At 45.1% G+C, this 13,728-nt stretch overlaps 1 protein-coding gene across 7 annotated transcripts in view; it reads right to left on the bottom strand.

Annotated features, from left to right (window-relative positions):
* Positions 1–13,728, bottom strand: part of LOC138621743 (protein PHTF2-like) — a 45,449-nt gene that overhangs the window by 29,337 nt on the left and 2,384 nt on the right. For all 7 annotated transcript variants that reach the window (XM_069700001.1, XM_069699997.1, XM_069699999.1 and 4 more), the window contains exon 3: positions 9,133–9,192. The gene's annotated coding sequence lies outside the window, so the exon portion shown is untranslated. The remainder of the gene's footprint in view (positions 1–9,132; positions 9,193–13,728) is intronic.

The following is a 13,728-nucleotide window of genomic DNA, read 5'->3' as shown; positions in this document are numbered from 1 at the left end:
AGATTTACAGGCAAACAGCACACATTTCACAAAATGTCGAGCGAGCGAGTTCAGACCAATGGCTGCATCAAACTCTTTTTGTTTTTTTGCTTTTTGTGCAACACAGACCCTTCGCGTCCAGTTCATCGCTCGATGTCGACACTTACTGATTTAAAAGCTTCGTGCAAATGGCAAAATGGGATCATGTTCGCAAATTGGAAATCGTTACAGAAACAGATCAGTTTGGCTCTACGTCGTCGCTTCGCTGGATCATAAACGTCCTGCACATGCCTCCACAAGCTGAGATGAGCCATCGCTGAATGTGAAACGTAACACCAATGTAGCTGCCGTGGAAGACTTCAGAGAGACTCGACAGGAAACGGCTCTGTGTGGTTGAAGACTTAATGCCTTTAAAGCAATCTTTACAGGTTAAATCCCATTAAGACTTCAACCAACAATTATATCCACTAACAATTCATCTGTGGTTTATTTTTTTGTATAATTAATAATAAAAATGTTGAAAAAATAATAATAAGGAAAATGCAAATCATCTTAAAGTGTCTTAACTTGACAGAAGTCAGACTGCATTAAGTTATGGTAGCCTGCTGATAAGGTATCAGCAGGCTGATAAGGTCCACGTGTGATGTTTGGTAATAGTCAAGTAAGTCATTAAGTGTGTTATTCCAGTCAGTTGTCTACGAAACAGGATCTTCTTTTAATATAGGGAGTGTACTATCATTAACTGTGACTGTTGATATTGAGTAAATACTGCCGTCCTGATGATAAGACGTGGTTAATAAGAAGCTGTAAAGTGGAAAACAGGAAGACTTCACGGCCAACTTCTCTCCTTCCCTTTTCTCTCCCTTTCTTTGTATATAGTTTCTATTTGTCTGTTACATAAGTACAGCGTTGTCGTGCTGAGTGAGTGGGAGGGATGGAGGGCAGCGGCTGCAGGCCAGGCTGACTCAGACGGCAGCAGGAGCTGGCTGTTTTTCCTCTTTGGTGTCTTCAGTTTTTGCCCGGGAACATATTATTAATCCAATAGAATATTACTGAAAACATGTGGTTTTGTTTACAGTCTTAATTCAGTTTACGGTTCCACCTCTGCTGCTCTAACTTGATTTACTTTTTCTACTTGCACTCCCCAGCGCTCCACTCAAGGTTGAACATTTAAGTTTAAAGTAGCCAAGTGAAGACATCCTGCTTGGCATGTGAAGGCTTGTCTGTGCTGCCAGCCTCAGTCAGCACATCCGTCAGTTTCATTCCCGTCATTGTTTCCAGTGTCTTTACTTCTGAACATTTGGTTTGCTCTTATGTGCTACCACTTTGTGAAACATGCGGTTTAAAAAAAACATGATCTGATGAGTCAGCCTGCTGACCATCATCAATCAGCCTGTGGCACAGTTGGTAACCTTAAAGAAACGTGTGCGAGAGATCACGGTAGAGGGCTGTGGGACAGCTCCAGAGCTTATCAGCCAACTGAACCACAACACAGTGCTTATACTCGAGATAAATTCACCACTTCAGAAAGTATTAGTGTGAGTGTGAGTTCTTATGTTCAAAGCTGCGGTGGACTGCGTCCAAGATCAGTGTGTTGAGAATGTGAAGTTCAAAAGCAGGAAGGAGAGAAAATTATAATTCAAACCAAGTGTGACCAGTCTCTCATACACACACACACACACACACACACACACACACACACACACACACACACACACACACACACACACACACACACACACACACACACACACACACAATTTTGCAAACCACTAGCTGACTAACACAGAGCTGCAAAGAACCCAGCACGTTTACCTATAAATGCTGCGTGCATGCTGCTCATAAAGTTTCAGAGGTGAGTTTACACGTGTTACTATATGTGTATGCGCTTTTCCCCCCCGGAATGCAAAAGACATTTTTAGCAACAGGAAGAAAGTTTCTTTCTTGCTGTTGTCTCTGATTACAATCAGAACTCCTCCCTCCATCACCACTACTCCTGAAATACATCTGCTTCTGTGCTAAAACACACACACACACACACACACACACACACACACACACACACACACACACACACACACACACACACACACACACACACACACACACCTTTAAAAACGCTTGATGTGTAATCAACAGCCAAGCAATAAATACCCTCATATAAGGATTACGACGTTCAGTTGTGAGGGGTTCGTTTATTGTAATGGTCATTTTGGAGACTGTAATTTGCGGTGCTCTTCAACTATTCCTAAAATTTTGTCAACCCAATTCATTTGAATAGGAGGGGCAAAATATCAGGAGCAGCTCTAAGTATAACTCAAAACTTATGAGATCGCATCACTGAAGAATGCTATAAAAACGGTTCATTACTGTAGAGCAGCAACCGCTAACAATTCCTTCGATGAACAAATGACAAACTGGGAATTTGCGCAAGCACAAAATAACAATCATAAGCATGACCAGGGAGAATAAAAACAGAAGTTAATCCAGACAGACGAACCGATGGGAGCGACACCCGGTCATTAGTGGCAGCAGTGTTTTCTGTTTTTCGCTCTCTCAGACTCTCTGACAGCTTTAAGACCACAAATCCTCCACATGCAGAGACAGTGATAAGAAAAAGAGGCAGATCCCTCCCCGTTTAAAGCCTCCAAATCCCATCATCATACCCATGTGCGCTGCCAGCGCAACGATTCACACACATTATCGGACGACAAACGCCGGCAGAGATGCATATTATTGCCCAATACAGCTGCATGCGCGGGATTAGGTGTAAAGTGTGAGGTTATTATTCACGCTGGAAAACAGAACAAGAAGAAATAGTTTTTCCAAAAGCACACGCACACGCGCGCACGCAGCGTTCCCAAAATACGCTGTGGTTTCCTGAAGGGCATTTAGGGAACAGAGCCCAGACAACAGACACACACACATGGCCATTATACTTATAAGGTCACAAGAAGCAGATGTTGAAAAAGAAAAACAGCTCAGGCAGAGTGTTTTCAACTAAATGTATTGTTAGATATTTCATCATTTAACGCCTAAAGATTTGGTAAATCTAGTCTCAGCAAATATAACAAAAAAAAAGCTTAATTCACAAACAACAAAGCTCACAATTTTTTTTTAACAACTTCAATAACAAACAAACACGCACGCACACACGCACACACACACACACACACACACACACACACACACACACACACACACTGTCTGCAGCCCTGAAGTTTGCCAAATCTGTGTGAGCAGTGGTCTGTCTGACCTGACCCATTTACGAAGAGAGAGAGAGAGAGAGAGAGCTGTCAAGTTAGACAGTGTGTATTATGTAGGCCGCAGTTTGTGTGGGGACTCTTGTACTCATGAGTGAGAGAGTGTGTGTGTGTGTGTGTGTGTGTGTGTGTGTGTGTGTGTGTGTGTGTGTGTGTGTGTGTGTGTGTGTGTGTGTTTGTGTGTTCTAGTCTGCATGGATGTGTGTCTTTCTATGAGCAGGAAATGGCTGAGTGCAATCAGACATACGCCTCTTGCAGCTACTGTAGGAGCGTCAACGTCGAGTTGCGATTGTAACGAGGATCTGAACCACCTTCCTACCTTGTGCACTTTTGGTTTTGAGGAGAAGTCTATTTTAGTCATCTTTATTGAAATGTTCCAAAACTGAAAGCGTTTTATTAAAAATACATATCATTGCTGCCGATCACTTAAGAGTTCATTGGGTTTCGTTATTTTCAAAAGTTACAAAGGAAAAGAAGTATGCTGGGGAACGCGTATTTGTTTGTCCGATGACGCTTTTATATGTTACGCTGCAGCTTACCGGCTCTCGAAAAAAAAAAAAAATCTCCGCTAAAGAAACATACGAAGCTGCGGAGAGAAAGAGGGGCTTTTAACTTTTGGAAAGTACAACCACTCCTGGGTTGGAAAACAGCTTATGTTTCGTATATTTTTGTTTTGACGCCGAAAGCGGCCCGCCCGCACAAACAAAACCACTCGGTTTCACCTCAGCTAAATCTTATTTTAGATCGTCTCATCAAACTCATTTTTTGGTTTTTTTTTTCCCCCTCGCCACACCGGTCTCAATTGCACTGCAACGGAGACGAGCTGCTTCTACGTGCAAAGCTGGGAGCCGACGGCGCTCTGCACGAGAGGCGTTAAGGCGACGTCTGCAAGTCGTCGTAACAAAAACAATAACCCGAGCTCCACTCTCCCCCTTTTCAACTGATTCGAGTCTCTGCATGAACATCACTCACACGCTGCAGCGGCGGCAGCAAGCAAGCAACACAAGAAAGCTCTTAACCTGCAGGACACACTGGGACCTCTCGGTGTCTCACTTCATTATACAAGAGTTGATTATTAAATCCATTCTCACTGAAATGCTATCATCATGAATACCCTTCTAACCCGTTCTTATTATCATAAATAATCAATCCAAAGGGAACTTCACCGTTGCTGACGTCGTGTATAATAAGTGACTAAAGTTATGGAAAAAGCGTTGTTTTCATTTTCTAGCTGCTGCGCCACTGAAAATATATAACGGGCCGGTAAAACTCTGACCTGCTGGCCGAGTGTCTGAGTGGGAAGAAAAAACAAAAAAAACAACACTTACTTTGAGCCCTTGGGGGGAAAATAAGAGATAATAAGAACCGGAGAAGAGAAACAAGACGCCACCTAACGTTGTTTTACAGCGAGGATAAGCCCTTAAATGTTTCTGAATAATGCAAAATACATGAGCCCGTTTTATTAGCAAAATCAGACGCAGATATTGTGTCTCAAAACTAATTTACATTTCTATTCAACATAAATATGTATGAGATCTGGCTTGTTTTGCGTTGCAGAGCTCACACTCTTAATATCTACATCATACAAGGATGGATATATGAAAAGTATCAGGACCTTCCTCTTGTTTTTTTCAATAAGGCTGATTATCAAATCAATATTATTTTTTTTAACTGTCTATAGCACAGATTATCAACAACTGTCAAGGTTAGGATTAAATTCATGCTCAGATTAAAAGTCTACAGATATGAAAATACAGATATAATATATATGAGGAATGGGCAATAAAATCGGCACTATGTGTAAGTTTTTTTGTTTTCTGTGACCAATACACAGTGATACAGTACAATTAAAACTATTTACAAACTCTTAAAAGTACCAGACAATAAATGTATATTGGTACATGTATATCTTAAGCAAATGAATGAGATGATAAATCAAAGTAGTTCACTGAAGTGACGTATAAATCATGTAAAAATCAAAGATTACCACCAATCCAACCTGCCGACTGGAACCACCGCCAACAGGTTGGAAGATGTTAACGGCGGCGCTGCCACGGATCTACAGCACATTTAGCTCCATACAACGCAACAAATGTTTTCCGCCAGATGTTAAAGGGTAACATCTGTTGGATGTGCGGCTGCAGTGGAGCCACAACGTGTCACTAATCCTCACTAAACTCTTCCTCGCTGAAAATGCTAGATACCAGCCAGCGCCTCAGCAGAGGCGTCGCTTCATCGCAGACAAAAACTGTGACCGTCGCACAGTCCGGACAGGATGAACCCAACATATCTGGAAACATTAATCACCGCAGTTTTCTTCTTTTCACTGTGTGTGTGCGCTGGAGTACGATCATGTTCTCGTGTGCGCATTCACTCGGTACAAAAAAAACAAGCATCTTTACGCACACAGTCACTGCAGCTAAACGAGTGCAGAGAGTGAGGGTGTGGTGAGTATGAGTGTGTTTGTGAGATGTCTGATAGAAAGGTGTGTATGTGGAAGTCGAGTCTGACTGTGATTATTTTATGATTACTCAACATTTTACATAATTGGTTATATAAACTGCCACTCAATGGCACTTTACAGCTACTCTCTTTACCCTGAAGACAGACAGACAGACACACACACACACACACACACACACACTTTGGCTTTCCATTTTAAAAGTCTCACATTATTGCAAATGAATGTGGTTTAGTTTCTAAGATCTGCTCACATTTTGCAATCAGTTCTGAGTGTTTCAAGAACCTCATTTATGAATCTTCACTAATCTTCTCAAAGAGTCTTCTGACTTCTCTCTTCTTTATTCGAGAAGCACAATTCACTAAAGATTCAGGTCGTTACAGAGCTGAATATGTGATGTTAGCGCAAGTTGATCTTTAGATGTTTCGTAAAGATCGATTTTTCCACAGTTCCCTCACATCGTTTGAAGGTGGAGGCACCCCGCCTTTTCTGAATTAAAGAGCACCCGCACAAACATCAGCAGGACTCTTCTTACATTTTCATGAAATGAAAAGTGTCAGCGAAGGCGAACTGATCCCGACGGCCGATCAAACAGGATTGCTGCGCAGCACCGAGACGTGAACCGTGACGCTAAAACCCTCGTGAGCAATTATTTCAAGTTACGTCGCTCGATCGACACCAGCACCAGCGTTACGCTGGCCCGTGCGCATCCGAGATTTCTCCATGGAGCTGAAACTTCAGCTGAGAGCGCACGTCAAAGTTTGTGTCAAATTATATCAAACAGAAAGAAATCATAGGCAGCCAATCAGGCGGGAGGTGGTGGGAATCAACGGGCGTGAAACGGGCCTGTTTTCAGTGAGCGAGTTGACATGTGGAGAACCAAAAAGTGCAATTAGCACCACAGTTCAGGTTGTTTGCAGCAAATGTTTTACCTCGGATGCCAAAAGCAACAGAACCTGATGTTGACAGACTGACCCTCGGGGGGGGAGGAAGTCGGTGCACAAGCTTGCGAAAGTCAAAGAAAAACCCCATCTGGTTGCTCCTGACCTGATTCACCCTTTTCATCCTGTAGATGTAGATTTCCCAGAGTTTGACACAAACTTTGTTCAAGCAACGTTACTTGAAATGTCAGTCATAGAGGTTACAGCTTCCCCTGCCCTGGAGCAGTCCCAGCACGTTTTATTGCACCTCGTATGATGTCTCGGCTCAGCAGCTGACTCGTGGATCACTCCCACTTACATTCACTTCTTTTAAATCCGAAGAAGACATTGGGAGGAGGGGGGGGGGGGATCAGGGGTCAAGAGATTTGGCTTATCAGATTCCTCGGGGACACTCGGCTATAAATGTTACTTCTGGAGATTTTTTTTTATCAAGAGCTCAAAATTAATAGATTCACTGAGTTTAGGGAAGGATTTAGAAAAGTAAGAGGATTTGCTACCGATTTTATTTTTAATTTTTTTTTTATTAAACTTGATCAAATCACAACCTTACATATGACTTTGTGTCTCAAGCATCAACTTTCCGACCTCTCAAGAGTCCGATGGTACTTTAACCAAAAGTAATGAAAACGTGTGCGATGTCTTTTCCCAGTTACACCTTAAAAAGCACGAAAGTGTTTCTGGGGAAGTGTCTTGAGTTCAGTGGGGCTTAAAAAAAAACAACCCAACTAATTAAGGTCATTCGATGCAGAGCGTGTTTCCTAAACCTTGTGACGTGCGACTGTATACTGTACATTCCTCCAGCCCTCGCGTCCCACTGCAATAACACCCAAATCGGCCACGTAAATGTAAACAGACGAGAGCTCGTGTGGCAGGTTCGATCTACCTGCACGCCAGGAAAGCTTCAGACAGCTGAACAAATGTCTCACCAGCGGCCGGGAGCTTCAACTCAAACAGGCGGGGAGGCCTTATGTGCAACAACCAAAGGGGAAAAACTGCACGAAACAGAGGATGGGAAAGAAAACACATTATTTTGCCTATTTGTCGTCGGTAGGTGAAAAACCGGGCTGCTAATTTCACCCAGAAAAAGCAGACGGTGAACGGTCAGACTGGGTTCGATGGACTGCAAATCCGGTTTTTAGACCGCAAATCATAAAAGGTTTGAGTTACGAAAAAAGGTTGTTGTTTAAAAAAAAAAAAAAAAAAAAAGTGCTTAAAATACAAAGTGCCGACGGTGTTGTGTGCCTTTGGGATGTTTTACTGAAAACATGAGCGCAGGAGGAGACCTCCTTCACGAGTCTGGTAACTCGTGATGTGAAACACTAGCCGCTCACGCTGCATCTGAGTGCTCCATTTTTGATGACGGGAGCAGGTTACCTCTCTGAACGTGTGTGCGTGTGTGTGTGCGTGTGCGTGTGTGCGCACACAGTCTTAAATGGGAAGCACCAAACACTTTTTTAAAAAGTTACAACAGTACGTAGATTCACTGATCGGCAGAAAATTAATCGCCGACTACTCTGCTGATTTTATATATTTATTAATTCAAAAAGAAACTAAAATTCACTTGTTACAGCTTCTTTAAACGTGAACATTTTCCGGTTCCTTTGGTCCTCCATGATAACAAACTGAATATCTTTTTGCGGTGAACTGTTGGTTCAGACATTTTAGGTTGCACGTTCGGCTTTGAGAAAAACTGCTCGGTGCATTTCCCCATTTTCCGATTGATTAAAGTAATCGACAGATGAACTGATAATGAGAAGCCCTACTTTCTTATACGTCTCCCTGACATTTGGGGTGTTTTGTCAAATTTGTACCGTCACTAAAAAAATACAAATGAATACAGAACAGAATTCAAATAAAGAAAAGTACCATGGAAACCATGCAGGCTATTTGTTGGACAGGAAACCAAAAACCACAGATGATGTGAAAGAACAAACGCGCACACGCACACGCACAGGCTGCTGCTGCTGCTGCTGCTGCCTGGCTTCACTTCAGTCAGTCTGCACACGCATGCGAAATAAAGCCCTCAGCTTTGTGTTCAATCCTCAAAGGGGAAGTAAGGCTTCTTTTACATTCTCATATTTTTCCGTCTGTCTGTCTGTCCAGGCACTGTGAGCGGCGCTCCTGAGCTCGCTGTTGCCGTCGGAGCCGAGTGGCCGCGCGTGCGTGGGCAGGCAGCCGAAAACCCTCCCAGCACCTGAACAAGGGGAGTCGAGGCATGCAGCAGACAACCAAAAAACAAGGGGAGTCGAGGCATGCAGCAGACAACCAAAAAACAAGGGGAGTCGAGGCATGCAGCAGACAACCAAAAAACAAGGGGAGTCGAGGCATGCAGCAGACAACCAAAAAACAGTCTGTGTGGAGTTTGGGAGTGAGATGGTGGTGGTGGTGGTGGTGGTGGTGGTGGGGGGGGGTGCAGAGGTTGGACGGGGGGAGGAGGGAAGGGAGACTGCAAACAAGTATGAAGCCACCCACACACAGGGGGACTCACCTCTGGTCCGGCCCGGTAGCTGACTGGTGCGTCGTCCTCGCAGCCAAATTACGGCGGGACCTGGAAACGAAAGCAGAGACGCAGCTCAGACGGAGTTCGGCCCGAGACGATCACGCTTCACATTTAAACCCGCCGACAGCGGAGTGCGTTAGTGTGCGTCTGAGGCTCTCGCACACTGAAAGAGACACTCATTCAGGAAAGAGAAGTTTCCTTTTGGTCACTCACAGTAAGAGTGAGCTCACATTTTCTATGCAAAAACACATTTCTGGTGTGTGTGTGTGTGTGTGTGCGCGTGCGCGTGCGTGTGTATTTTGAGCACTGAGTCATCAGGCTGCGGTCCATCTAATGAGGTTGCGTAGTGCAGTTTTAAAAAGCAGCACGTGTCATTTGCCGAGTTCCAAACACAGACAACATCTTGATACGCTGAGGATTCTCCGTGATGTTCAGCGGGCAGCGAAGGATCTGAACCGAACGACGCAGCTCTTGTACAGAGTCGGGACGCTGGCCTCCATCATCCCGATCTCCCTTTCGTGATCATAAACGTCCCCGAGGCGGCATCATTAGAACTATCGATTTCCCCTCAGAACGACCTTGAGGATAATTACAGACTCACAAAGGCAGAAAACCTGTAAGACGACATCACGGCACGTCTCCTGAAGTTATTCCTCGTCGCAGTTAGTCATACAGTCAGTCAACGTGGTGTACGTGGAGGATTTCAGACAGTTAATCTCCATATAAGTGCATCTGCCTCTAAAAAAAATAAATAAACGCAACCGGTTATAAACTTGTGTCGTTAAAATCTTTATACGCGATTAGAATAATTACATGTCATTTTAAAGTGACAGGTGTAAGAATGAGCCACCGGAAAAACTGAAAACCCGCTGCATTAGTCGAGTTAAGGGACGACCGCCGTCGCAACCTCCAGGGTTCATGCAGTCGTCTCCTTCTGGAGAGAAATGCTCATCAAAACAACGCCGGAGACTCTCGATGTGAGTTTTTGGACGTCTTTGTGGTTGGCTTCAGTGAATCCATCATTCCTCTTCTTACCAAAAGCCGCAGTCGTTTGGAGGTTTGTCACCGACGGTAAAAAAACACCAAACGGGCATTATGTTTTAAAAGAAGGAGGAATTAAATGTGTGGATGAAGATTGTGACAATAATAATAATAATAACAACGACTAATGAGGCTTTGATTATAATCACAACTGTCCAAATCGTCACTGCACACCCACGCTAATTCTGCACCAGGAACGTGAAATTATTTTCGAATATACAAATAGCCATTCAAATATACGCACACAAAAAAATGAAGTATTATGTACGAGTAGTATATGTAGTATATCATTTCCTATGTTTTTCCCCTCGTCATCAGATCGTCAGTCTACCAGCTATGAACGGTCATTAAAATGAAGCGCCGAGCAGACGCTCCGTCCACAGATCAACGACCCACCGACAGGTGAAGCGAGTTCGATGTTGGACATGCGGCGCAAGAAACAAACCCTCATCTCAAAGACGGAAACTAAAGACGCGCTTCTCATCGGCTCTGTCCATTTGATGACATTAATAATCAAATAGTTCGGCGCGACTATCGAATAGTGCTCCTGCTTGAAACGGCCGTCCCTCGTCCACGCCGTTGGGAGACCGGCGGCCTCGACGGCAGCCGTCAGTCACCGCCCGCTCTCGTCCATTTTCCGGGCGAGCGCGTCTCAAAGGGGAAGCGCATTAACTTCTAAAACGAGCCGCGGGACAGCTGAGCTGCGAGGCCACTTGACCTTTTCCGCTCGCCGCCGTACGGCAAACAAACTACGCCCGGCGGCTGTAACACAAGACGATACGGCGGTCTGAGGGTGTGATGTAACTGTGTTGCAGCTGATGATGCAACCAGCGCTGCCGGCGGATCCAAGCTGCACAAGAGAGAGAAAGCGAAGCGCTCCTCAGAGAGACGGAAAGAGACAGAGAGACAGAAAGAGACAGAGAGAGATACAAAGAAGATACAGAAGTGTGAACAACTACAGGGTCCTTCAATCAGGGAGTCACCCTCCGCAGTTCACTGTGGGCAAACACACACACACACACACACACACACACACACACACACACACACACACACACACACACACACACACACACTGATTGACATCCAGGTCATGAACGCTGCAGAGCTTCTGCACAGCTGACTGACAAGTACTACTGGCCTAGCAGACCATCAATCATTGCCTCACAAGGATGCGCTTTGTGCAGTCTCAGCCACACACACACACACACACACACACACACACACACACACACAGGTGTGTGTGTGTGTTAGCGTCCCGGGGAGTCCCTCGTCTGTGGACACCAGCTGGGCGTTACACAACACTGGCCTTGTGAGCATCATCGCTCGTCACCCTTCTGTCAACAAATAACAAACACACACCGCCGTTTTGCAAACTTTTGTCGAGTTGGTTGACATCTCAGAAGTGCCTTGCTCAAGGGCACCGCATGACGCTATACAAGTGACTCAAAATCCAACCGGCAAACCCAATTGAACGCGAGTGGAACCGACGTCAACTTCTCGGCCGCAGCCCGAACACGGTTGAACAGTTAGCCGGTCGTTTCCACTGCCGTCATCGTTTCATAACCAGACTCACTAATTCAATACCATTTGATCCGTTCGTTCTGCTCGTGCGGACGCATTCTGATTGAAAAGAAATCCATGTTTCTTGACGAGAACTATCGCTCGACAGAAGAAGGTATTTTTACAGATGTTAAGCCGTTTGGCGACTCGGCCGGCGCGGTGAGGAAGATCCGTTCAGGAGTCCAGTTTTGGCTGCGGAGGAAAATCCGGGTGAGCGACGGGTGTTATTCAGACACCGGAACAGACAGACCGGCTCGATGGCAATCGCGTTGGGTAATCAGACGGCCTGCCAAACCGTGAGCCTGTCTGTCCGCCGGAGACTGCAACAGTCTGCCCTCGGTGACATAAAATAAGCAGGAGGGAACGAACAATGGTTACAAAACGGACCGCGCACGAGAGAAAGTAAGAAGGATGCGGCACGACGTCGGTATCGGCCGATAAAGGTATTAAAATGTGACGAATATTTCTGCCGATACGACATGCCGATGAAATGACACTTCAACTACGCCCCAAGCGCTCGGAACCACGTTTCAAGTGTTACGTCATCGCGTCTCTTGACTCGAGTGTCTTAACGGGGCGCAACAATACGTCAGAGCCAAAGGTTGTCACTTCTGGTGACAATGAACAGGATGGATCTTACAATCTGCACAGGCAGCCGAAGCTGAAGCAGTTTTCTCATTTTGCCAAGTGAAAGTGTATATTTTGAAGAAAAAAAAAAAAAAAAAAACGCACTCAAAAGTATAAAGACTTTTGTTTTTGCTCCCATTTTGCACGAGCTGAAGAAAAAGATCCAGGACTCCTTTAATAAACACAAAAGGTTTATTTTGGTTAAAAAAAAAAAAAAAGGTGTTAAAATCTGTTAAGTGTGCACTCGGCCTTTGCCAGGTGAAGCCATCCACCTGGCAGGGGTGGCTCATCAAGACGCTGATTAACCAGCATGTTTATTGCACAAGTGTGCCTCGGAAAGGTCACAATAAGAGGTCATGTGGATTTCAATAAATGTGTGAACAAGATTTTTGTTGAATGTATGTTACATTACATTATTACATTACATTTCATTTAGCTGACGCTTTTATCCAAAGCGACTTAAAAATAAGTGCATTTCAACCATGAGGGTACAAAACCCAGAACAACAAGAATCAAGAAAATACAATTTCTTCAAGAAAGCCAAACTACAAAGTGCTAAAAGTAAGTGCCATTTTAAGTTCTACTAAAGTTCTACTGTTCAAGGTGAAGTCTGAAGAGGTGTGGTTTTAGTTTGTGGTGGAAGATGTTCAGAGTTTCTGCTGTCCTGATGTCGGTGGGGAGCTCGTTCCACCATTTAGGAGTCAGGATGGCAAACAGTTGTGATTTTGTAGAGTGTTTAGATCAGTGAGGAGCAACAAGCTGATTGGTAGAAGCAGAGCGGAGGGAGCGGGCTGGGGTGTAAGGTTGGACCATGTCCTGGATGTAGACTGGACCCGATCTGTTCACAGCACGGTACGCAAGTACCAATGTTTGGAAACGGATGTGGGCGGCTACTGGTAACCAGTGGAGGGAGCGGAGGAGGAGGAGGAGGAGGAGGAGGAGGAAGAGGAGGAAGAGGAGGAGGAGGAGCGGAGTAGTGGGAGTGAATTTAGGAGATTAAAGACCAGTCGAGCTGCGGCATTCTGGATGAGCTGCAGAGGACGAATGGCATTAAGAGGTAGACCTGCTAGGAGGGAGTTACAATAGTTCAGATGTGAGATGACCAGAGCCTGGACCAGAGCCTGGACCAGAGCCTGGACCAGATCCTGGACCAGAACCTGGACCAGATCCTGGACCAGATCCTGGACCAGAACCTGGACCAGATCCTGCGCCGCCTTCTGAGTGAGAAGAGGACGTATTCTCCTGACGTTGTGCAGCATGTACCTACAGGAACGCGTTGTTACAGCGATGTTGGCAGCACGCGCACATATCGGTAACGGCATCCCACCGAAAAAGACGTAATACGTGCAAGCT

Source organism: Brachyistius frenatus, unplaced genomic scaffold (genome assembly GCF_029030835.1).
Source record: "Brachyistius frenatus isolate BFR_SWC_R1_liver_20210118 unplaced genomic scaffold, ASM2903083v1 Contig_32, whole genome shotgun sequence".
Lineage (NCBI taxonomy): Eukaryota > Metazoa > Chordata > Actinopteri > Embiotocidae > Brachyistius > Brachyistius frenatus.
Note: the sequence above shows the minus strand (reverse complement) of the source record. Positions and strands in the feature narration are given on the sequence as shown.